The sequence below is a fragment of the Heterodontus francisci genome, unplaced genomic scaffold (genome assembly GCF_036365525.1).
Source record: "Heterodontus francisci isolate sHetFra1 unplaced genomic scaffold, sHetFra1.hap1 HAP1_SCAFFOLD_1200, whole genome shotgun sequence".
Taxonomy (NCBI): Eukaryota; Metazoa; Chordata; class Chondrichthyes; order Heterodontiformes; family Heterodontidae; genus Heterodontus; species Heterodontus francisci.
In genome coordinates, this window is record NW_027141487.1 from 63,854 (window position 1) to 89,615 (window position 25,762).

A 25,762-nucleotide genomic window follows, 5' to 3' on the forward strand; every position below is an offset into this window, starting at 1 on the left:
GAATTTGAATGCAGAATGCAGGCTTAAAGACAGGATTCTTGGCAGTGTGGAGGAACAGAGGGATCTTGGGGTCCATGTCCATAGATCCCTCAAAGGTGCCACCCAAGTTGATAGGTTTGTTAAGAAGGCATATGGTGTGTTGGCTTTCGTTAACAGGGGGATTGAGTTTAAGAGCAGCGAGGTTGTGCTGCAACTCTATAAAGCCCTGGTTTGACCACACTTGGAATATTGTGTTCAGTTCTGGTCGCCTCATTATAAGAAGGATGTGGAAGCTTTAGAGAGTTTGCAGAGGAAATTTACCAGGATGCTGCCTGGACTGGAGGGCATGTCTCATGCAGAAAGGTTGAAGGAGCTCGGGCTTTTCTCATTGGAGCGAAGAATGATGAGAGGTGACTTGATAGAGGTGGATAAGATGATGAGAGGCATAGATAGAGTGGATAGCCAGAGACTTTTTCCCAGGGCAGAAAGGGCTATCACCAGGCGGCATAATTTTAAGGTGACAGGAGGAAGATTTAGAGGAGATGTCAGAGGTAGGTTCTTGACACGGAGAGTGGTGGGTGCGTGGAATGCACTGCCAACGGTGGTAGTAGAAGCAGATACATTAGGGACATTTAAGGAACTCTTGGATAGGTACATGGATGATAGTAGAATGAAGGGTATGTCGGTAGTTTGATCTTAGAGTAGGTAAAAGTGTCGGCACAACATCGTGGGCCGAAGGGCCTGTACTGAGCTGTACTGTTCTATGTACTATGTTCTATGATATGAGGGTCCTTGAGCGGGTTTAGAGGAGATTTAGGAGAAGGGTTCCAGGGATGGAGCATTTTAGTTTCAATGTTAGGTTCGCATCCACAGTATTTTGCTTTTATTTTAGGTTGGCAGAGCTGGGGTTGTTCTCCTTAGAACAAAAGAGATTGAGGGGAGATTTTAATAGAAGTGTACCAGATTATGACAGGCTTGGATAAGTTAGACAAGGAAAAATTGTTCCCATTAACAGACTGCACAAGGAGTAGCGACCACAAATTGCCAGTTCTGTGGAAAAAAAGGATGTTGGGGAGTATGAGGAAGCACTGTTTTTATATTTCAAGTGATAATGACCTGGAACTCGCTGCCCACAAGAGTGGTAGAAGCAAAAATGATCAATGCCTTCAGGAGGAATTCTGAGAAAAGCAGACTTGCAGGGCTACGGGCATCGAGCCTGACTGCGTTGCTCTGTGCAGAAATGGCATGGACCGAGTTGTCTGCTTCTCTGCTGGAAATAACCATGAAGTTTTGCAGTGCTCTCACTGCACGTGGCTCCTGTTCCTTTGATGTCACCTCACAGTTGTATTGTTCCCCTTCTTCTGGCCAGTTCAGACTGACGAATGACTGCTCTCTGCACTGTGCAGCTGTTTCTCATTGCTCCCCGTGTCTAAAATTCTGTGCTCCAGGTGAGGCTCGAACTCACAACCTCGGCATAGCTCATTAATTGCACTGCTGTATAAATACCACGCGCTAACCGATTGCGCCACAGGAGCCACACTATTTTGCACGTAGTATGGGGAATTACAGGCAAGTTAGCCGAACATCAGTCGTCTGGAATATGTCCGAATCTATCATAAAGGAAGTATTAACAAGCACTGGGAAAATCATTCTCTGATCAAACGAAGTCAACATGTTTTTACCGAATGGAAATCTTGATTGACAGATTTATTCCAGAATTCTGAGGATGAAACTGAAAGGGCAGGAATGTAGTATAATTGGATTTCCAAAAGGCATTCGGTAAGATGCCATCGAAGATTAATACACGAGATAAAGGCTCATGGAATTGAAGTAATATGTGAACATGCAAGGAGGATTTAGAGGTTAACAGACAGAAAGCAACAAGTAGGGATAAATGGAGCATTTTCAAGATATCAGACTGCAACTCGTGGAGTGCCTCAAGGATCAGTGCTGGGGCCAAAGCTTTGTCCAATACCGAGTATGTGGTGGAAGTGGATTCGGTCCTGGGTTGAAGAGAAGATTGGTCCTTATCATCATTGATGCCAGCCTCGAGAGAATTCCATTAAATCCACGTGCTATCAAGAGACGGGTGAAAGCACTGAATATAGAAAACACGATGGGCCCTGACACAATTCCAACTGTCATACTGAAGACCTGTGCTCTCGAACCAGCTGTGGCCTGAGAGAAACTGTTGAAGTACAATTGCAAAAAGCACATCTTCCTGACAATGCGCAATTTGCCCAGCTATGTCCTGTCTACAAAAACCGGGAAAAGTCTATTCCGCCCATTAGCTACCCCATCATTCTACTCTCAATCATCAGCAAAGTTGTGGAAGGTATCGTTGACAGTGCTATCAATAAACATTTACTCAGTAACACATCGCTGACCGATGCTCAGTTTAGGTTCCACCAGGGGCACTCAATTCCAGACTTCATTGCAAACTTGACCAAACATGGAAAATAGAGCTGTTTTCAAGAGGTGACAGTGACTGAAATTGACATAAAAATAACATTAGACCTAGTATGGGATCAAGGAGCCCGAGCTAAACTGGAGGCAATGGGAAAGAGTGGGAAAATACTCGACGAGATGACGTCTTACCTAACACAAAGGTATGTCCCAGGGGGAGTGTTTGCTCGAGTGGTTGGGGGGGGGATTGAACTAAAATGGCAGGAGGATTGGAAACTTTGCAAGGAGTCAGAGGAAGGGGGATCAAGGACAAGAACAAAAGACATTAAGGGGAATAAGAAAAGTGATAGGCAGAGAAATCAAGGGCGTGAATCAAACAGGGCCACAGTGAAAAATAGTGGGAAGGAGACAAGCAACGTAAAAAAGATAAGCCTTAAGGCTTTGTGACTTAACGTGTGGAGTATTAACAATCTTCTTCTTTGGCCTCCTTGTCTTGGGAGACAATGGGGAAGCGCCTGGAGGTGGTCAGTGGTTTGTGGAACAGCGCCTGGAGTGGTGAAAAATGTCAATTCGAGAGTGACAGACTCTTCCACAGGTACTGCAGATAAAATTGGTTGTCGGGGCTGTTACGTAGTTGGCTCTCCCCTTGCACTTCTGACTTTTTTCCTGCCAACTGCTAAGTCTCTTTGACTCACCACACGTTAGCCCCGCCTTTATGGCTGCCCACCAGCTCTGGAGATCACTGACAACTGACTCGCACGACTTGTGATCCATGTCACAGGACTTCATGTCGCGTTTGCAGACGTGTTTAAAGCGGAGACATGGACGGTTGGTGGGTCTGATACCAGTGACGAGCTCACTGTACAATGTGTCCTTGTGGATCCTGCCATCTTCCATGCAGCTCACATGGCCAAGCCATCTCAAGTGCCACTGGCTGAGTAGGGTGTATAAGTTGGGGATGTTGGCCGCATCGAGGACTTCTGTGTTCGAGATACGATCCAGCCACTTGATGCCACGGATTCTCCGGAGGCAGCGATGATGGAATGAATTGAAACTTCGCTCTTGGCTGACATATGTTGTCCAGGCCTCGATGCTGCAGAGCAAGGTACTGAGGATACAGGCTTGATACACTTGGAACTTTGTGTTCCGTGTCAGTGTGCCATTTTCCCACACTCTCTTGGCCTGTCTGGACATAGCAGTGGAAGCCTTTCCCATGCGCTTGTTGATTCGTGCATCGAGAGACAGGTTACTGGTAATTGTTGAGCCGAGGCAGCTGAACTCTTGAACCACTTCCAGAGCGTGGTCGCCAATATTGATGGATGGAGCATTTCTGACGTCCTGTCCCAAGATGCTCGTTTTCTTGAGGCTGATGCTTAGGCCAAATTCGTTGCAAGCAGCCGAAAACCTGTCGATGATACTCTGCAGACACTCTCCAGTGTGAGATGTTAATGCATCATCGTCAGCAAAGAGGAGTTCCCTGATGAGTACTTTCCGTACTTTGGTCTTCGCTCTTAGACGGGAAAGGTTGAACAACCTGCCCCCTGATCTTGTGTGGAGGAAAATTCCTTCTTCTGAAGACTTGAACGCATGTGAGAGCAGCAGGGAGAAGAAGGTCCCAAACAGTGTGGGTGCGAGAACACAGTCCTGTTTCACGCCACTCAGGATAGGAAAGGGGTCTGATGAGGCACTGCTATGCTGAATTGTGCCTTTCATATTGTCATGGAATGAGGTGATGATACTTAGTAGCTTTGGTGGACATCCGATCTTTTCTCGTAGTCTGAAGAGACCACGTCTGCTGACGAGGTCAAAGGCTTTGGTGAGATCAATGAAAGCAACGTAGAGGGGCATCTGTTCACAGCCTTTCTCCTGCAGCTGACGACGTGAGAACAGCATATCAATGGTCAATCACTCTGCTCGAAAGCCACACTGTGCCTCAGGGTAGACACGCTCGGCCAGCTTCTGGAGCCTGTTTGAAGGGACTCGAGTGAAGACTTTTCCCACTATGCTGAGCAGGGATATTCAATGGTAGTTGTTGCAGTCACTGCATTCACCTTTGTTCTTATAGAGGGTGATGATTTTGGCATCGCGCATGTCCTGTGTGACTGCTCCCTCGTCCCAGCACAGGCAAAGCATTTCGTAGAGTGCTGAGAGTATAGCAGGCTTAGCACTCTTGATTATTTCAGGGGCAATGCCATCCTTCCCAGGGGCTTTTCCACTGGCTAGAGAATCAATGGCATCAGTTCCGATTTTGTTGGATGTACGTCCAGCTCATCCATGATTGGCAGAGACTGGGCTGCATTCAGGGCGGTCTGAGTGACAACATTTTCCCTGGATTGTAGTTCTAGGTAGCGCTCCACCCAGAGGTCCATTTGCTTGCGTTGGTCAGTGATTGTGTCCCGATTTAGATTTGAGGGGGCGATCTTCTTGATGGTTGGCCCAGAAGCTCTCTTAATGCCATCATACATATCTCTGATGTTTCCGGTGTCGGAGGCAAGCTGAATATGGCTGCATAGGTGTTGCCAGTAGTCATTTGCTCAGCGCCTGGCTGTTCTTTGTGCAGCGTTTCTGGCTGCATTAAGTGCTGCGGATGTCAGCTCGATGGGGGCTGTGGATAAGAAATTCTGCTCGTGTTGATGTGCGAGTAGCTCTTCTGCTTGGAGTGATGCAGCTTCTTTGGTTTGAGTCTAACCTTGATGCACACCAGGGAATGGTCGGTATTAGCAATAAAGTGGATGAATTAATTGCACAAATGGATGTAAACGGGTATGATATAGTTGGGATTACAGAGACATCGCTGCAGGCTGACCAGAGATGGGAAACGAGCATCCAGGGTTATTTGAAATAAAAACAAAAAGTGCTGGAAATATTCAGCAGGTCTGGCAGCATCTGTGGAGAGAGAAGCAGAGTTAACTTTTCAGGTCAGTGACCCTTCTTCAGAACTGGCAAATATTAGAAATGTAAAAGGTAATAAGCAAGTAAAGTGTGGGTGGGGCAAGAGATAACAAGGAGAAGGTGTAGATCGGACAAGGCCACAGAATAGCTGACCAGAAGGTCATGGAGCAAAGATATGTTAATGGTGTGTTGAAAGACAAAGCATTCGGACAGAAAGGGTGTTAATGGACTGAAAATTAAACAGCCGCAATTGCCAACATGAAAAAAATAGTGGGTAAGCAAACTGAACAAACTAATGTATGGCAGATGAAGTATAATGTGAATAAATGTGAGGTTATCCACTTTGGTGGCAAAAGCAGGAAGGCAGGTTATTATCTGAATGCCTATAAACTGAGAGAGGAGAATATCCAATGAGACCTGGGTGTTCTCATACACCAGTCACTAAACGTAAGCATGCAGGTGCGACAGGTGTTCAAATAAATGCAAATGTTATGTTGGCCTTCGTTGCGATAGGATTCGAGTACAGGAGCATGAATGTCTTGCTGCAATTATACAGGGCCTTGGTGAGGCCACACCTGGAATACTGTGTAGTTTTGGTCTCCTTATCTGAGGTAGGATGTTCTTGCTGTCGAGGGAGCGCAACAAGCCAAAAGACTTGCAGGTTGGTAGGTAAATTGGCCATTATAAATTGTCACTAGTAAGGGTAGGTGGTAGGGAAATATAGGGACAGATGGGGGTGTTTGGTAGGAATATGGGATTAGTGTAGGATTAGTATAAATGGGTGGTTGATGGTCGGCACAGACTCGGTGGGCTGAAGGGCCTGTTTCAGTGCTGTATCTCTAATCTAAACCACATTCCAAAGTGGCAATCTGTGTGTGGAGCCAGAGGTTATAGGTGAGGTTTTAAAAGATTACTTTTCACCTGTGTTCACTATGGAGAAGGATGATGTGGGTGTAGAGATCAAGGAGGGAGATTGTGATATACTTGAACATATTAACATTGAAAGGGAGGAATCATTAGCTGTTTTAGCGGGCTTAAAATTTGATAAATCCCCAGGCCAAGATGAGATGTATCCCAGGCTATGATGTGAGGCAAGGGAGGTGATAGCAGGGGCTCTGACACAAATTTCCAGATCCTCTCTGGCCACAGGAGACATACCAGAGGATTGGAGGACAGCGAATGTGGTACCTTTATTCAAGAAGGGTCCCAGGGATAAACCAGGTAATGACAGACTGGTGAGTCTAACATCAGTGGTTGGGCAACTATTGGAAGAAATTCTGAGGGACAGGATTAATCTCCACTTGGAGAGGCAGGGATTAACCAGAGATAGTCAACATGTCTTTGTAAGGGCGAGGGGTTGGGGGGTGGGGGGTGGGGGGGGGGGGGATCGTGTCTAACTAACCTGATTGAATTCTTTGAGGTGGTGACTAGATGTGTAGATGTGGGTAAACCAGTTGATGTAGTCAAATGGACTTTAGTAAGTCTTTTGATAAGGTCCCGCATGGGAGATTGGTTAAGAAGGTAAAGGCCCATGGGATGCAGGGAAATTTGGCAAAGTGGATCCACAATTGGCTTAGTGGCAGGAGGCAGAGGGTGGTCGTCGTGGGTTGTTTTTGTGAGTGGAAGCCTGTGACCAGTGGTGTAGCGCAGGGATCAGTGCTGGGACCCTTGCTGTTTGCAGTGTACATTAATGATTTAGACATGAACACAGGAGGTGTGATCACTAAGTTCGCAGAAGACACGAAAATTGGTGGCGTCATAAATAGTGAGGAGGAATGCCTTAGATTACAGGACTATATAGAGGGGCTGGTCAGATTGGCAGAGCAGTGGCAAATGGAATTTGATCCTGATAAGTGTGAGGTGATGCATTTTTGGAGGACTAACAAGGCAAGGGAATATACAATGGATGGTAGGACCCCAGGAAATACAGACGGTCAGAGGGACCTTGGTGTACTTGTCTATAGATCACTGAAAGCAGCAGCACAGGTAGATGAGGTGGTTCGGCAGGCATATGGGATAATTGCCTTTATCAGCCGAGGCATAGAATATAAGAGCAGGGAGGTTATGATGGAGCTGTATCAAACGCTAGTTAGGCCACAGCTGGAGTACTGTGCACAGTACTCTGGGCAGCACACTATAGAAAGGATGTGATTGCCCTGGAGAGGGTGCAGAGGAGATTCACGACGATGTTGCCTGACCTGGAGCATTTCCGCTATGAAGAGAGACTGAAATGGCTCTGGTTATTTTCCTTAGAGCAGAGAAGACTGAAGGGGGACATGATTGAGGTATACAAAAGTATGAGGGGCATTGATAGGTTAGATAGGAAGAAACTTTTACCTTAGCGGAGGAGTCAATAACCAGGGGGCATAGATTGAAGGTAGGGGGCAGGAGGTTCAGAGTGGATTTGAGGGAAAAAGTTCACTCAGAGGGCGGTTGGAATTTGGACAACACTGCCTGAAGGATTGGAAGAGGCAGGAACCCTCACAACATTTACCAAGTACTTCGATGAGCACTTGAAATGGCAGAGAATACAAGGCTACGGACCAAGTGCTGAAAAATGGGATTAGAATAATTAGGTGCTTCATTCCCAGCACAGACACAATTGGCCAAAGGGCGTGTTTTTCTGCTGTATAAATCTATGACCGGCAGAGTTGCGGACCATTTGCTGTTTCTTTTAATGCCAGTCACGTTTGTGAGAGTTGTCATAGCAGTAACAGAACTGATTACTTTCTGACCAGGAATCAAACCCAGAACGCGAGAGTGAATGCATTGAGCCCACGCCACTCGAACACCAGTGAAGCTCGCCCACGCCTTTTAATATTAGCTGCTTTTCCCATTTCTTCCCCTTCAACAGGCTGATTTGTTTGTTTATTTCTCACCCATTTTTTGCCTTTTGTTCAGTTCACGACAAATCCTCGATCTCTGATTGATACTGAGACATTTGAACATTTCCAACGAGCAAAGTGAGCAGCCAACTCAAGAAAGGTAAACACCTCTGCCACTGTGCGTCGGTGGTAGAGGGAGTGAATGTTTGCAGATGGGATGCCAATCAAGTGGGCTGCTTTGTCCTGGATGGTGTCCAGCTTCTTGAGTGTTGTTGGAGTTGCAGCCATCCAGGCAAGTGGAGAGTATTCCATCCCACTCCTGACTTATGCCTTGTAGATGGTGGACAGGCTTTGGGGAGTCAGGAGGTGCATCACTCGCCTCAGGCTTCCTAGCCTCTGACCTGCTCTTGCAGCCACAATATTTATATGGCTACTCCAGTTCAGTTTCTGGTCAATGGTAACCCCTAGGATGTTGATAGTTGGGGATTCTGCGATGGTTATGCTGTTGAATGTCATGGGGAGATGGTTAGATTCTCTCTTGTTGGAGATGGTCATTGCCTGGCACTTGTGTGGCAGGACTGTTACTGGCCACTTATCAGCCCAAGCCTGGATATTGTCCAGGTCTTGCTGCATTTCTACACGGACTGCTTCAGTATCTGAGGAGTCTCGATTGGTGCTGAACATTGTGCAATCATCCGCCAACATCCCCACTTCTGACCTTATGATTGAAGGAAGGCCATTGATGAAGCAGCTGAAGATGGTTGAGCCTAGGACACTAGCGTGAGGAACTCCTGCAGTGATGTCCTGGAGCTCAGATGATTGACCTCCAACAGCCACAACCATCTTCCTTTGCTCTTGGTATGATTCCAGCCAGCGGAGGATTTTCCCCCCTGATTCCCATTGACCTCTGTTTTGCTAGGGCTCATTGATGCCATACTCGGCCAAATGCTGCCTTGATGTCAAGGGCAGTCACTCTCACCTCACCTCTTGAGTTCACCTCTTTTGTCCATGTTTGAACCGAGGCTGTAATGAGGTCAGGAGCTGATTGGCCCTGGCAGAACCCAAACTGAGCATCACTGAGCAATGGTTTACCCCGTATCCTTAGACTATGACCCCTGGTTCTGGACTCCCCCACCATTGGGAACATCCTTCCTGCAACTACCCTGTCAAGGCCTATTAGAAATTTATAGGTTTCTATGAGATCCAGCCCCCAAACCCCCACCCCCGCCCCTTCACTCTTCTGAACTCCAGCGAATATAATCCTAACCAATTCAATCTCTCACATGTCAGTCTCGCCATCCCAAAATTCAGTCTGGTACACCTTTGTTGCGCTCCCTCTATAACAAGAACATCCTACCTCAGATATGGAGACCAAAACTATGCAGTATTCCAGGTGTGGCCTCACCAAAGCCCTGTATAATTGCAGCAAGACATTTTGCTAACGCATTGTTTTTTTCATGTTGGCACTTGCGGCTGTTCAATTTTCAGTCTGTTTACACCCTTTCTGTACGAATGCTTTGTCTTTCAACACACCATTAACATATCTTTGCTCCATGACCTTCTGGACAACTATTCAGTGACCTTGTCCTATCTACACCTTCTACTTATTATCTCTTGCCCCACCCACACTTTACTTGCTTCTAACCTTTTACATTTCTAATATTTGCCAGTTCTGAAGAAGGGTCACTGACCTGAAACGTTAACTCTGCTTCTCTCTCCACAGATGCTGCCAGACCTGCTGAGTATTTCCAGCATTTTTTGTTTTTCTTTCAAATAACCCTGGATGTTCGTTTCCCATCTCTGGTCAGCCTGCAGCCCTGTCTCCGTAATCCCAACTATATCATACCCGTTTACATCCAATTGCACAATTAATTCATCCACTTTATTGCTCATACCGACCATTCCCTGGTGTGCAGCAAGGTTAGACTCAAACCAAAGAAGCTGCATCACTCCAAGCAGAAGAGCCACTCACACATCAACACGAGCAGAATTTCTTATCCACAGCTGTTACATAAATTTCTAAATTCACTTGAAAAAGCCCTTCAAAACACTCCTGCAGTTGATGCAGAGACCAAGTGGGTCCACATCAGAGATGCCATCTATGAGTCAGCTATGACCACCTATGGAAAACGTGTGAAGCTGAATGCAGACTGGTTTCAATCTCAGTTTGAAGAGCTGGCACCTGTCACAGCCGCGAAGTGCATTGCAATGTTGAACGACAAGAAAGCCCCCATCGAGCTGACATCCATAGCACTTAAAGCAGCCAGAAACGCTGCACAAAGAACAGCTAGGCGCTGAGCAAATGACTACTGGCAACACCTATGCAGCCATATTCAGCTGGCCTTCGACACCAGAAACATCAGAGATATGTATGATGGCATTAAGAGAGCTTCTGGGCCAACCATCAAGAAGATCGCCACCTCAAATCTAAATCGGGTACAGAACCACTGACCAACGCAAGCAAATGGACCTCTGGGTGGAGCGCTACCTAGAACTACACTCCAGGGAAAATGTTGTCACTGAGACCGCCCGCAATGCAGCCCAGTCTCCGCCAGTCATGGATGAGCTGGACGTACAGCAAACAAAATGGGAACTGATGCCATTGATTCTCTAGCCAGTGGAAAAGCCCCTGGGAAGGATGGCATTGCCCCTGAAATAATCAAGAGTGCTAAGCCTGCTATACTCTCAGCACTCTACGAAATGCTTTGCCTGTGCTGGGACGAGGGAGCAGTACCACAGGACATGCGCGATGCCAATATCATCACCTCTATAAGAATAAAGGTGAATGCAGTGACTGCAACAACTACCATCGAATATCCCTGCTCAGCACAGTGGGAAAAGTCTTCGCTCGAGTCCCTTCAAACAGGCTCCAGAAGCTGGCCGAGCATGTCTACCCTGAGGCACAGTGTGGCTTTCGAGCAGAGTGATTTACCATTGATATGCTGTTCTCCCATCGTCAGCTACAGGAGAAAGGCTGTGAACAGATGCCCCTCTACGTTGCTTTCATTGATCTCACCAAAGCCTTTGACCCCGTCAGCAGACGTGCTCTCTTCAGACTACGAGAAAAGATCGGATGTCCACCAAAGCTACTAAGTATCATCACCTCATTCCATGACAATATGAAAGGCACAATTCAGCATAGCGGTGCCTCATCAGACCCCTTTCCTATCCTGAGTGGCGTGAAACAGGGCTGTGTTCTCACACCCACACTGTTTGGGATCTTCTTCTCTCTGCTGCTCTCACATGTGTTCAAGTCTTTAGAAGAAGGAATTTTCCTCCACACAAGATCAGGGGGCAGGTTGTTCAACCTTTCCCGTCTAAGAGCGAAGACCAAAGTTCGGAAAGTACTCATCAGGGAACTCCTCTTTGCTGACGATGCTGCATTAACATCTCACACTGGAGAGTGTCTGCAGAGTATCATCGACAGGTTTTCGGCTGCCTGCAACGAATTTGGCCGAACCATCAGCCTCAAGAAAACGAACATCTTGGGACAGGACGTCAGAAATGCTCCATCCATCAATATTGGCGACCACGCTCTGGAAGTGGTTCAAGAGTTCAGCTGCCTGGGCTCAACTATCACCAGTAACCTGTCTCTCGATGCACAAATCAACAAGCGCATGGGAAAGGCTTCCACTGCTATGTCCAGACTGACCAAGAGAGTGTGGGAAAATGGCGCACTGACACGGAACACAAAGTTCCAAGTGTATCAAGCCTGTATCCTCAGTACCTTGCTCGACAGCAACGAGGCCTGGACAACGTATGTCAGCCAAGAGCGAAGTTTCAATTCATTCCATCATCGCTGCCTCCGGAGAATCCGTGGCTTCAAGTGGCTGGATCGGATCTCCAACACAGAAGTCCTCGAGGCGGCCAACATCCCCAACTTATACACCCTACTCAGCCAGTGGCACTTGAGATGGCTTGGCCATGTGAGCTGCATGGAAGATGGCAGGATCCACAAGGACACATTGTACAGTGAGCTCGTCACTGGTATCAGACCCACCAACCGTCCATGTCTCCGCTTTAAACATGTCTGCAGACGCGACATGAAGTCCTGTGACATGGATCACAAGTCGTGCGAGTCAGTTGTCAGTGATCTCCAGAGCTGGTGGGCAGCCATAAAGGCGGGGCTAACGTGTGGCGAGTCAAAGAGACTTAGCAGTTGGCAGTAAAAAAGTCAGAAGTGCAAGGGGAGAGCCAACTACGTAACAGCCCCGACAACCAATTTTATCTGCAGTACCTGTGGAAGAGTCTGTCACTCTCGAATTGACCTTTTTCGCCACTCCAGGCGCTGTTCCACAAACCACTGACCACCTCCAGGCGCTTACCCATTGTCTCCCAAGACAAGGAGGCCAAAGAAGAAGATCGTTAATACTCCACACGTTAAGTCACAAAGCCTTAAGGCTTGTCTTTTTTACGTTGCTTGTCTCCTTCCCACTATTTTTCACTGTGGCCCTGTTTGATTCACGCCCTTGATTTCTCTGCCTATCACTTTTCTTATTCCCTTTAATGTCTTTTGTTCTTGTCCTTGATCCCCCTTCCTCTGACTCCTTGCAAAGTTTCCAATCCCCCTGCCATTTTAGTTCAATCCCCCCCCTACCACTCGAGCAAACACTCCCCCTGGTACATACCTTTGTGTTAGGTGAGACGTCATCTCATGGAGCATTTTCCCCCTCTTTCCCATTGCCTCCAGTTTAGCTCGGGCTCCTTGATCCCATACAAGGTCTAATGTTATTTTTATGTCAATTTCAGTCACTGTCACCTCTTGAATACAGCTCTATTTTCCATGTTTGGTCAAGGTTGTAATGAAGTCTGGAATTGAGTGCCCCTGGTGGAACCCAAACTGAGCATCGGTCAGCGATGTGTTACTGAGTAAGTGTTTATTGATAGCACTGTCAACGATACCTTCCACAACTTTGCTGATGATTGAGAGTAGACTGATGGGGTAGTTAATGGGCGGATTGGACTTTTCCCGATTTTTGTAGATAGGACATAGCTGGGCAAATTGCGCATTGTCAGGAAGATGTGCTTTTTGCAATTGAACTTAAACAGCTTCTCTCAGGCCACAGCTGGTTCGAGAGCACAGATCTTCAGTATGACAGTTGGAATTGTGTCAGGGCCCATCGTGTTTTCTATCTTCAGTGCTTTCACCCGTCTCTTGATAGCACGTGGATTTAATGGAATTCTCTCGAGGCTGGCATCAATGATGATAAGGACCAATCTTCTCTTCAACCCAGGACCGAATCCGCTTCCACCACACACTCGGTATTGGACAAAGCTTTGGCCCCAGCACTGATCCTTGAGGCACTCCACGAGTTGCAGTCTGATATCTTGAAAATGCTCCATTTATCCCTACTTGTTGTTTTCTGTCTGTTAACATCCAAGTCCTCCTTGCATGTTAATATATTACTTCGATTCCATGAGCCTTTATCTAGAGTATTAATCTTCGATAGTATCTTACCGAATGCCTTTTGGAAATCCAATTATACTACATTCCTGTCCTTTCAGTTACATCCTCAGAATTCTGGAATAAATCTGTCAATCAAGATTTCCATTCGGTAAAAACATGTTGACTTCGTTTGATCAGAGAATGATTTTCCCAGTGCTTGTTAATACTTCCTTTATGATAGATTCGGACATTTTCCAGACGACTGATGTTCAGCTAACTTGGCTGTAATTCCCCATACTACACATTGAGTAATGTGGCTCCTGTGGCGCAATCGGTAAGCGCGTGGTACTTATACAGCAGTGCAATTAATGAGCTATGCCGAGGTTGTGAGTTCGAGCCTCACCTGGAGCACAAAATTTTAGACACGGGGAGCAATGAGCAACAGCTGTCCTGTGCAGAGAGCAGTCATTCGTTCGTCTGAACTGGCCAGAAGAAGGAGAACAATAAAACTGTGATGTGACATCAAAGGAACAGGAGCCACGTGCGGTGAGAGCACTGCAAAACTTCATAGTTATTTCCAGCAGAGAAGGAGACAACTCGGTCCATGCCATCTCTGCACAGAGCAACGCAGTCAGGCTCGATGCCCATAGCCCTGCAAGTCTGCTTTTCTCAGAATTCCTCCTGAAGGCATTGATCATTTCTGCTTCCACCACTCTTGTGGGCAGCGAGTTCCAGGTCATTATCACCTGAAATATAAAAACAGTGCTTCCTCATACTCCCTCACATCCTTTTTTTCCACAGAACTGGCAATTTGTGGTCGCTACTCCTTGTGCAGTCTGTTAATGGGAACAATGTTTCCTTGTCTAACTTATCCAAGCCTGTCATAATCTGGTACACTTCCATTAAATCTCCCCTCAATCTCTTTTGTTCTAAGGAGAACAACCCCAGCTCTGCCAACCTAAAATAAAAGCAAGATACTGCGGATGCGAACCTAACCTTGTAACTAAATTGCTCCATCCCTGGAACCCTTCTGCTAAATCTCCTCTGAACCCTCTCAAGGACCCTCATATAATAGAACATAGTACATAGAACAGTGCAGCACAGTACAGGCCCTTCGGCCCACGATGTTGTGCCCACACTTTTACCTACTCGAAGATCAAACTACCTACATACCCTTCATTCTACTATCATCCATGTACCTATCCAAGAGTTGCTTAAATGTCCCTAATGTATCTGCTTCTACTACCACCGCTGGCAGTGCATTCCACGCACCCACCACTCTCCGTGTAAAGAACCTACCTCTGACATCTCCTCTAAACCTTCCTCCTGTCACCTTAAAATTATGCCCCCTGGTGATAGCCCTTTCTGCCCTGGGAAAAAGTCTCTGGCTATCCACTCTATCTATGCCTCTCATCATCTTATACACCTCTATCAAGTCACCTCTCATCATTCTTCGCTCCAATGAGAAAAGCCCGAGCTCCCTCAACCTTTCTGCATAAGACATACCCTCCAGTCAAGGCAGCATCCTGGTAAATCTCCTCTGCAAACTCTCTAAAGCTTCCACATCCTTCTTATAATGAGGCGACCAGAACTGAACACAATATTCCAAGGGTGGTCCAACCAGGGCTTTATAGAGTTGCAGCATAACCTCGCTGCTCTTAAACTCAATCCCCCTGTTAATGAAAGCCAACACACCATAAGCCTTCTTAACAAACCTATCAACTTGGGTGGCACCTTTGAGGGATCTATGGACATGGACCCCAAGATCCCTCTGTTCCTCCACACTGCCAAGAATCCTGTCTTCAAGCCTGTATTCTGCATTCAAATTCGACCTTCCAAAATGAATCACTTCACACTTTTCCAGGTTGAACTCCATCTGCCACTTCTCAGCCCAGCTCTGCATCCTGTCAATGTCCCGTTGCAACCGACAACAGCCTTCCACACTATCCACAACTCCAGCAACCTTTGTGTCATCGGCAAAATTACTAACCCAACCTTCCACTTCCTCATCCAAGTCATTTATAAAAATCACAAAGAGCAGAAGTCTCAGAACAGATCCCTGCAGAACACCACTGGTCACCGAGCTCCAGGCTGAATACTTTCCACCTACTACCACACTCTGTCTTCTATGGGCCAGCCAATTCTGTATCCAGACAGCCAAATTTCCCTGTATCCCATGCCTCCTTACTTTCTGAATGAGCCTACCATGGGGAACCTTATCAAACGCCGTGCTAAAATCCATATACACTACATCCACTGCTCTTCCTTCATCAATGTGTTTTGTCACATCCTCAAAGAATTCAATAAGGCTTGTGAGGCATGACCTGCCCCTCACAAAGCCATGCTGACTGTCTCTAATCAAATTATGCTTTGACAAATAATCATAAATCCTGTCTCTCAGAATCCTCTCCAATAATTTGCCCACCACCAAGGTAAGACTGACTGGTCTGTAATTCCCAGGGTTATCCCTATTCCCTTTCTTGAACAAGGGAATAACATTTGCCACCCTCCAATCATCTGGTACCACTCCAGTGGACAGTGAGGCCGTAAAGATCATCAAAGTTCTCCCTGTGTGTTCGTGGGTTTCCTCCGGGTGCTCCGGTTTCCTCCCACATGCCAAACATTTGCAGGTTGATAGGTTAATTGGCCATTATAAATTGCCCCTAGTATAGGTAGGTGATAGGGAAATATAGGGACAGGTGGGGATGTGGTAGGAATATGGGATTAGTGTAGGATTAGTATAAATGAGTGGTTGATGGTCGGCACAGACTCGATGGGCCGATGGGCCTGTTTCAATGCTGTATCTCTAAACTAAACTGAATCATCGCCAATGGCAAGGCAAATTCTTCCCTCGCTTCCTGTAATAACCTTGGGTATATCCCTTATGGCCCTGGGGACTTATCTATCATCATGTCTTTCAAAATTTCCAGCACATCCTCCTTCTTAACATCAAACTGTTCGAGCATATCAGCCTGTTCCACGCTGTCCTCACAAACGACAAGGTCCCTCTCACAAGTGAATACTGAAGCAAAGGATTCATTAAGGACCTCCCCTACCTATATCGTTCTTGAAATGTGGTGACAAGAGCAGGACAGAGTTGTGGATAACCAGAGCTTTATAAAGGTTCACCATAATTGTACTGAGTACTTCTTTTTATTAAGCCTAAGATTCCTTATGCTTTACTAACTATTCTCTCAGTATATCTTGCCACCTTCAAAGATCTATGCGCCAGCACTCCCAGGTCACTCTGTTCCAGCACGCTCTTTCGAACTATGCTATTATGTCTACATTGCCTCTTCTTAATTCTTCTGTCAAAATGCATCACTTCACACTTGTGAGGATAAAATTCTATCTGCCACCATTCTGTCCATTCTACTGTCCTATCTATGGCCTGTTGTAGGCTGTTCATATTATGCTCACTGGTTGCTGCAGCTCCAAGTTTGGTGTCATCATCAAATTTTGAAATTGTGCTATCTATTCCTGGATTCACGTCATTTACATGAAGAACAAAAATCAGCACTGACCCTTGGGGAACATCACTATCTAACATCCTGCAGTCTGAAAAACAACCATTTTCTTTGACTTGTTGTTTTCAGTCCTTAAGCCAATATTTTATCCAACTGGACACTGACCGTCCTATTCCACGAGTCACAATTTTATTAACAAGCCTTTAATGTGGTACCTTATCAAATATTTTATTAAAATCCATATAAACAACATTCAGCACACTCCCTTTATCAAAATTCTCCTTTACTTCACAAAAAAATTCAATTAAATTAGTCATGCATGATCTGTCTTTTACAAATCCATGCTGGTTATTTTAATTACCTCGAACGTCTCTACGTGTAAATTGATATTTTCCCTGACTATTGTTACGAAAATCATACCCACTACTGATGTTAAACCAACTGGCCTGTAATTGCGACGACTGACCTTACACATTTCTTGGCACCTTCTCTGGCACCTTCTATCCTGACTCAAATTTCCAGAACTTGTGGAAAGACCTTGACCCATCTTGGACTGAGTCTGAGGAGAGGTTTCTCCAACAGAGGCTGATTTTGACCTTGAGCTACATTTGAAATTTCCATTTCATCAGACATGTCTCTCTAACTGTGCCTTGGATCTGAACTCAAACATTTTCTTGCACAAGTTTCTGGCATGATTTGTGTTTGAGTAACTATTGGTGCTCAACTCGTAACAAAACTATCTGATTTATCAGACACATTTGATTCTTTCCAACTTCCTTCTTTTTTTTGCGAACCTCTGAAGGTAAAAACTGAACTATATGTCCAAACCTAACTTTTCCACTACCAAACATCTTGACTAAATATGTACGAGGACCACATCGTCCACCACTCTTCCTGGTCGCCACTTCAACCACTTGTGATGATGAATCTTCACTCTCACCTTCTGGTTCAACTTCAGAATTCTTTCTCCCACGCTACCCCGATCATGACTCTCTTTCTGTCTTGATTGTTTTTCTTCTACTGACAGTGCTAAATGTGGCTTCAGCAATGAAAACCTCATTCTGGCCTGTCTATTGAGAAACAGGTCCCTCATAATTTTATACACCTCCATTACATCTCCCCTTAACTTCCTCTGTCCCAAGGAATACAAACTCAGCCTTATCCAATCTTTCCTCAAAGCTCATCTGCATGTAAATGAAGTTCAGGATGAGTTTCCGAGTTTTTCTCCCTGAATCGAATGAATCCGATCATTGTCATTGGAATCCTTTTAGACGTGGATCCGATGCTATTTGTCCCCCAGGAAGTGACCATTCTCATTCTGTGACAGAGACGTTTTTTGTTTTGTACAAAAGCTGCACTGGAACTTCCCACTTTCAAAGTATTATCATTTACTGTACATTAGGCTGCATCTACAGACTTGTCTCTCACATGTCCAGTGATTCGGAGGACACTTGTAAATCAGGAATTGTGACATTCACTACAGCGTGCTGGAGAAAGATACAGTTTGAGTGCGGGTGACAGTGGTGGAGGAATGGAGAGCTGGGATTCGCCCGTGAAAGCAGCAACAACGTTTAAAACAATCACAGTGAACATGGAGCTCTAACCCATGACCATGAAGTTAAGAATCTCATGCTCTATTGACTGAGGTAACTGGGCAAACCACGGTGGCGTTGCCATATCTCTCATTAAAGTGAGATAACTGTTGGTTTCCTTCTGGTGCCTCAGCTTTTTTTGTGTTCCAAGATGTAAAAGGAAATTGATCAACAAAAGCCCAAGGATGCAATACATTCCACTCAATCATCAATAACATCATTCCCATCTTCCACTTTTTAGCTGCACCTCCTTCCAAAGATTGCAATCCATTTTACTGAGGAATTGTTCTGGGATTTATTGTTTACCTACGTTGTGTCCTCATTTTGATATGAGATTCTCTTCAATATCCACCACAAATTCAATTGCAAACCTAACAGACAAACACGAAAAACACAAATCCCATGGTGCTCACTTTCAGATACAGAACAGTCAGCTTTAAATAACATGAACACATTTTACATGGGAACGATTTCGAAACTTGTTACTATTGCTTGTGACTCATTCATTGTGCTCATTGTATGAGGATGTTTGGCCCGGGCTGTAGTGTCCCGTGTCCCACGCATGTACAGTAACCCTCTGATTGACTTGTTGTTTTCTGTTGACAGTGGGTGATTGGAGAGTGTGGGTTTAGAATATTGCTGCTTGTCCCGGTCTCACTGACTGTGGCGTTGGGAATGGGTGAATAATTGATGTAACTGTTTCCATGTGCGACATAAAGCTTTGACCGGCTGTTATTAACCGAGGTAGCATGGAATGATCCTTTAATAATGGCTCACAAATTTGAACAGAAATCAGCTGTAATGTTCAACGTTGAGGGTGACTTTCTGCTCTGACAGGGGTAGAAAGGAAATTGAGTGAAAGACGCTGTGAACAGCTTGAGTGCACAGAACTGCACAGAGGAAAAGCAATCAACCTGGGGAGCAAAACCAGAATGTTAAACTGTTATTTTAAATTAGCACGAGGTGATTTTTTTTCGAAGTCATCTTTAAATGATCTATAAATGATTCGAAGCTCATGACATTCTGGCTATTTCAGCAGCCGTGTTGAAAACATCAAATGTTTTTGCTTTTGACGTCTTCAATCTTCTGGAAAATATAATTCAGGAATGTGAGATTCCAGATATGTGGATAGACTGGAGAAGCTGGGGTTGTTCATCTTCGAGCAGAGAAGGAGAGAGGAGAATTGATCGAATGCTTAAATGAAGGGTTTAGATCCAAGAATTAAAGAGGAACTGTTTCTATTGGCTGAAGGATTGAAGATCCAGAGAGTACAGATTGAAAAATTTTGGCAGAAGAAGAGGTGACATCGAGATCTGCTGAAAGATCACTGACCTGAAACATTAACTCTGTTTCTCACTCCACAGGTGCTGGCGAACCTGCTGAGTATTTCCATCACTTTCTGCTTTTATTTCAGATTTTCAGCAACCACAGTCTTGTTACTTTTCTACTAAACTTCAACCCAAGTTGGGCGAGTTTATTTTTAACTTTGCTGTTGCTTTTCTGACCGAACTCCATTTACCAGGCATAATACTTTATTGCATGCAGTTGTAGCCGAGTGGTTAAGATGATAAACTTAACAATCTGTTGTGAATTCTGTGTGAGTGCTCGTGTCCTGCTGTCTACCTTTCCGATTATTTCAAAGTTTAACCAGGTCCCTGCAGAACCAATCATCAATTACAGGTAATAAAATCCTGCACCTTTCAATCCCTCCAGGATTTTCTCATTTGCATTTCAAAATTTACGTTTAGAAATGGAACACAAATTTGCCAAATTGGAGACACTTTCTTTCTGGCTGTCTGTCTCTGTTTAGGCCTCCCTCACTCTCGGTGCACAAATCTGTGTGTTTCGTTCTATGTGTGTCAATGTTGTTCAGATCCCCGAGGAGGTGACTGGATTTTTACCTTCATAAACTTGATTTATTTCAGTTGTATAGAGTTATTTTAACATGTTACAGAGGAAAATAACAGGGTTAAAATAATACAAGACGAGATTGTCTCTTTCTGCATTTTCCAGAGCGGAGACTGTTCAGCAATTCAATGCCCGTGTGTTACAAAGCAGAGGATGATTGAAATTTTTACTGAGCAACATTTAAACAGATAGAGAACGAGAAATCATAGTCTCGTGGTTAAGATAATAAACACATCGAGATAATGAATTAATAAACAAAAAAAGAAGAATTTCAAATCGCACGGACATTTGGAATTGTTTCCACTGCTGCCAGGTCTCACAGTGAACAGGAAAATAAACGTTCACTCACAACTTTTACCAGAACGGAGAGGTTAAAACAAACAGAAAAACCTCGAGAACAGAGAATGCTGGAAGGTGACCTGATAGAATTTGGGAAGCTTTGTCCCTATTTCATCAGGGATTAGAGGCGAATTTATTCACTCTGCTTCAGGTTTACATTTACTGAACCGGAATCAAACAAACAATAAGATTTTTACAGACCTGGAAATAAAGTTTCCATATTGAGATGTAATTCTTAAGATCATATTTTGGCATCTGCTGAATCAGTATTTTTGTCGAACTCTCTGTCTCTCTCTGTCATGAGATTACAGAAGAAACCACACTTCAAAAGTACTTTATTGACTGTAAAGTGCTTTGTGAGATCCTGATGACGTGAAAGGCGCTGTTTAAATGTACATCTTTGTGTCTTTTCTTGCTTTCTGTCTGTCAATCTCAATGAAGTAAAATATGGAATTGTGGAGTGAATCTGTTCCTTTCAGCATCTACTCCAGACTCTATTGATCTCTCTGTCATTCTCTTTCTCCTTTTCTCTCTTTGTTCCTCTCTCCTCAGTGATTGTCTGGAATAAAACTCCTTCCTCTGGGGCTGCTGGATGAACCCAGGTCTGGTAACAGTCCGATACTTGTCCTGATGCTTTGGTATGGAATGTACAAGTGTACAAGTGTGGGTTGTAGTTTTTTTTTTCTTATTAGTTCAGTGGTTCAGTTGCGATATGGGGAGGTTGCACATTTTCAAGACATCAAAATGTTTCATGGTGCAGCTTTATCTGAAAATACAACAGGCAATATTAGCAGAGTTAAATAATGCAAGAGGGGATGTTCTCTTTAAGAATTGCCTTGAGCAGAGATCATTGCATCATGAAGTGCCCTCACACTACACAGTGATAGATAAGTGTAGTTTTAACTTAATTTAATACCGATTTCCTTTCGTGTTACTCAAAGACACTGCTTTATAGCTACATCAAATTCAATCCAATGTTTATCAATGTGGAAATTAAGATTCAATATTTATGTATAATTCTGAAGATTCTGAAGTCCATAAAGTATAGATGGAGCAAAATTCTTACAGTGCATTCAGGAGAATTTTTAGCCAATGCTGAGCAAACCCAGCAAGAGAAGGGGCAGTTCTGGACGTAGTGGTTAGGAAAAAACCTGTGTAGGTGGAAGGGGTATCAGTGGGAGAGCATTTTAGTGGCAGTGATCATAATTCAGCTGGATTTAGCGTAGTTAGAAAAGGATACAGATAGACCAAAAGTTAAAATTTTAAATGTGAGAAGGTCACTTTTACTCATCGGAGATTTGATTTGTTAAAAGAGGACTGGAAACAGCTATTTGCAGGTAAATCAGTGTCAGAGCAGTGGGAGGCATTCAAGGAGAAGCTAAGAGAGTTCAGAACAAATATTCTCCTACTAAAAAAAAGATGGGACTCAACAATGTAGGCTCCTTCAGAGGTCAGAATCCCACCTGACCGGGAATGTAATCAGGTCTGCAGTGGAAAAAGCACCGAATTCTCATCACTGGAGCACCAGGGAATCTGCCAGACTTCACTGCAAGCGAGCTGCTCCACGCTGCTTTTGCTATTTCTTCACTTCAGCCCACTTCCACCACAGATTGGTTTCTCATTAAAACAATCCAATGTTCAGCTAGAACACAAAAGACTTGTCCCGGCAATGACAGCACAGAATGTGTTAACAAGAGCATAAAGCTGAAGATGTACAAGTTTCAATTTCCAAGATGCACCAACCTCATCAATGCAGCTCCTGTGAAATGTGCAAAGCAACACACTGCCGTCATACATCAATAGAAACAACTGACACACATCAAATTCTGCCAGTTTCATGTGGGATCTCCTTCTTCCTCTTTCACTGCTTTTCCTCCTGATCCTTCTGCTCCTCCAGCTCCCAGGTGAATTAGTTGCTTCATGTGAACATACCAGATTCAGGAAACCCAGCTTTACCTGGAAAGCAGGGAGTGGGAATGAAAGATGGAGGACATTGAGAAGTGATGGATTTTGCAGATAACAGGACAAACACGCACTGTGATCTCATCTTCCTGCTTCTTCCAGATACTGAATACTGGAATGTGCAAGAGTTGTTCCCATTAGCAATTATCCCCAGTCACACTCTCCTTCCAATCTTTTACCCGTTGCTTAGATTTCAAACTGTGCATAATTTCTCACTGGCGTTCAATGTGAAGAAAGCGGAGCTGCGAGAAGCTAATGTTGTTCAGCAGATGTAACTCAGGAAGATGCCTAACAGGCCGATGATAACAGTGAATGTTTTGATGAGCTGAGCTGCAGTGAAGGGTTGGCACCATTTAAAATGTCATTCAGCAGGTCTGCTTCCAAAGCTGGTGATCGAAATGACAAGAAAACTTCTCACTGAATTTCTTTCGAATCATAATGTCAAAAGTCAAGGGCACAAATTCGGAAAGTGTATTTTGCTGCAATGTGTTGTAAGATGGTAGAATAACTTTGAAGGCAGCAGCAGTGGTGTTTGGAAACATACAATTACAGAAAGGTACAGCACAGAAGGAGGTCATTCTGTCCAGTGTGATTCTCTGACAGAGCAGTTGTGATTGGTTGATCAGGAATGATATTTGTGCAGTTTGAACAGCAAGCAGAAAAAGCTGCCCCATTGCCTGCCACCCATATTTTCCTTGCCCCACCCTCCCTTTCATCAATACATTACTCTGTGTTGTAATTTATCACAGCCCTTCACATGTTCCCTTTAACTTTCCGAGCTCTGTCATCGACCTGTCACATCTCTGAATTCTTCAGTTCTGGTGCATAATCACTGATCTGAACCTTTAATTGTGTTTCCCTCTCTCCACAAGTAAGGCCAGAGGTGCTGACCATTTATGCTTTTAAAAAACAATTTAAATGGAAATCATGTTTGTGAGTTGTCAGGGCAGCAAGAACTGACAATTTCTTGGCCAGGAATCGAACCCAGGTCGTTGCATTAAGTGTATTGAACTCCAACCATTCGACCACCAGTGAAGCTCACCTATTGCTTTTCCCTTTTCTTCATTTCCAGCAGACTGATTTTTGTAAAAGCAAAATACTGCAGATGCTGGAAATCTGAAATAAAAACAAGAAATGCTGGAACCACTCAGCAGGTCTGGCAGCATCAGTGGAAAGAGAAGCATAGTTAACGTTTCGGGTCAGTGACCCTTCTTCGGAACTAGCAAATATTAGAAATGTCAAAGATTATAAGCAAGTGAGGCGGGGGTGGGGCAAGAGATAATAAAGGAGAAGGTGTAGATTGGACAAGGCCACAAAGCTGACCAAAAGATCATGGAGCAAAGGCAAACAATATGTTAATGGTGTGTTGAAAGACAAAGCATTAGAACAAATAGGTTGTTAACGGACTGAAAGGTGAACAGCAGCAAGTACAAACATGAAAAAAAAACAGTGGGTAAGCAAACTGAACAAACTAAGATGAAATGAAATAAACATTGAAAAAAAATTGTAAAAAAGAAAAAAGAACTGAAACTAAAAGTAAAATGGGGGGCCACTGATGCTCTGAAATGATTGAACTCAATGTTCAGTCCGGCAGGCTGTGGTGTGCCTAATTGGTAAATGAGATGATGTTCATTGGAACATTGCAGCAATCCCAGGACAGAGATGTGAGCATGAGAGCAGGGGGTGTGTGTTGAAATGGTAAGCAACTGGAAACTCAGGGTCCTGCTTGCAGACTGAGGGAGGGTGTTCAGCAAACCAGTCACCCAGTCTGCGTTTGGTCTCCCCAATGTAGAGGAGACCACATTGCGAGCAGCGAATACAGTATACTACATTGAAAGATGTAAAAGTAAATCACTGCTTCACCTGAAAGGAGTGTTTCGGGCCTGGGATAGTGAGGAGAGAGGAGGTAAATGGGCAGGTATTACACCTCCTGCGATTGCAGGGGAAGGTCCCATGGGATGGGGACCAGGTGGTAGGGGTAATGGAGGAGTGGAGCAGGGTGTCGTGGAGGGCATGATCCCTTCGGAATGCTGACAGGGGAAGGGAGGGGAAGATGCATTTGGTAGTGGCAAATGTTGTAAAAACAGGCTGATTTTTGTGTTTATTTCTTACCTTTTGTTCAGCTTCACAATATCTGTTTGAAGTGTACAAAATCATGAGAGGTATAGACAGAGTGGATGGCAAGAAGCTTTTTCCCAGTGTGGGGGATTCAATTACAAGGGGACACGAGTTCAAAGTGAAAGGGGAAAGGTTTAGGGGGCATATGCGTGGAAATTTCTTTACGCAGAGGGTGGTGGGTGCATGGAATGCATTGCCAGTGGAGGTGGTAGACGCGGGCACGATAGCATCTTTTCAGATGTATCTAGACAGATACATGAATGGGCAGGAAGTAAAGAGATACAGACCCTTAGAAAATAGGAGACATGTTTAGATAGAGGATTTGGATCGGCGAAGGCTTGGAGGGCCGAAGGGCCTGTTCCTGTGCTGTAATTTTCTTTGTTCACACATTTGAACATTTCTAATCAGCAAATGGAGCAGCCGACTCGAGGAAAATGATACCAACTTCGCTGTGAGCAAAGTTCGAACCTGCGCGGGGAAACCCCCATTGGATTTCAAGTCCAAAACCTTAACCACTCAGCCATCACAACACAATAAGAACGTGCCTTTGTATTTAATTATCGGTACAATGCTTTATACAATTGCCTTCGACTGCACATATTCTGGGAATCATTGTCTTTGAGCCTTGAATTGCATTACATTACATTACATTACTTGAGGTTGTTTTCGTTGGAGAGAAGGAGGAGGAGAGGTGACTTAATAGAGACATATAAGATATTCAGAGGGTTAGATAGGGTGGATAGTGAGAGTCTTTTTCCTCTGATGGTGATGGCAAACACGAGGGGACATTGCTTTAAGTTGAGGGGTGATAGATATAGGACAGATGTCAGAGGTAGTATCTTTACTCAGAGAGTAGTAGGGGCATGGAACGCCCTGCCTGCAACAGTA

The 25,762-nt window shown here is 44.6% G+C and overlaps 3 non-coding genes across 3 annotated transcripts; 1 reads left to right on the plus strand and 2 right to left on the minus strand.

Moving 5' to 3' along the window:
* Positions 1-1,419: 1,419 nt before the first annotated feature.
* Positions 1,420-1,514, minus strand: trnai-uau (transfer RNA isoleucine (anticodon UAU)). Its single transcript has 2 exons — positions 1,477-1,514; positions 1,420-1,455 (listed from the first exon to the last, which is right to left on the minus strand). It is a non-coding gene; the product is annotated as a tRNA-Ile (tRNA).
* A 12,290-nt stretch (positions 1,515-13,804) lies between these two features.
* On the plus strand, positions 13,805-13,899 carry trnai-uau (transfer RNA isoleucine (anticodon UAU)). The gene is made up of 2 exons: positions 13,805-13,842; positions 13,864-13,899. It is a non-coding gene; the product is annotated as a tRNA-Ile (tRNA).
* An 11,422-nt stretch (positions 13,900-25,321) lies between these two features.
* trnas-uga (transfer RNA serine (anticodon UGA)) lies at positions 25,322-25,404 on the minus strand. The gene has a single exon. It is a non-coding gene; the product is annotated as a tRNA-Ser (tRNA).
* Between the last annotated feature and the right edge of the window lie 358 nt (positions 25,405-25,762).